Genomic DNA, 337 nt, shown 5'->3' with positions numbered 1-337 from the left:
TAGTCCTCTTGATAACCAAATTGAAATCCTACTGCGTTAAATTTTAGAGAGATTGTGCCCTTAGGCAATTACTGGTAATATCTAAAAACAATCCTTTATCAAGTTACATGCATAACAGAAAGAAAATTAACAATAGAGCTCTCTTGTATGGACAGGGTGATTAATCTGTGAATTTCTTTCGCTTCAAATATTTTTTGAGCAATAGTTGCAATACACAATTTTTCAATCAATTATAAAAATAACAATTAATATTATTATTAACATATAGTAATTTTTAACCGCAACCCTGACCATCTTATATTTAAATTTTTACGGTCAACTATATATATATATATAT

Source organism: Halyomorpha halys, unplaced genomic scaffold (genome assembly GCF_000696795.3).
Source record: "Halyomorpha halys isolate HHAL.00 unplaced genomic scaffold, Hhal_1.1 Scaffold441.1, whole genome shotgun sequence".
Classification (NCBI taxonomy): domain Eukaryota; kingdom Metazoa; phylum Arthropoda; class Insecta; order Hemiptera; family Pentatomidae; genus Halyomorpha; species Halyomorpha halys.
This window is presented reverse-complemented; position numbering follows the sequence as displayed.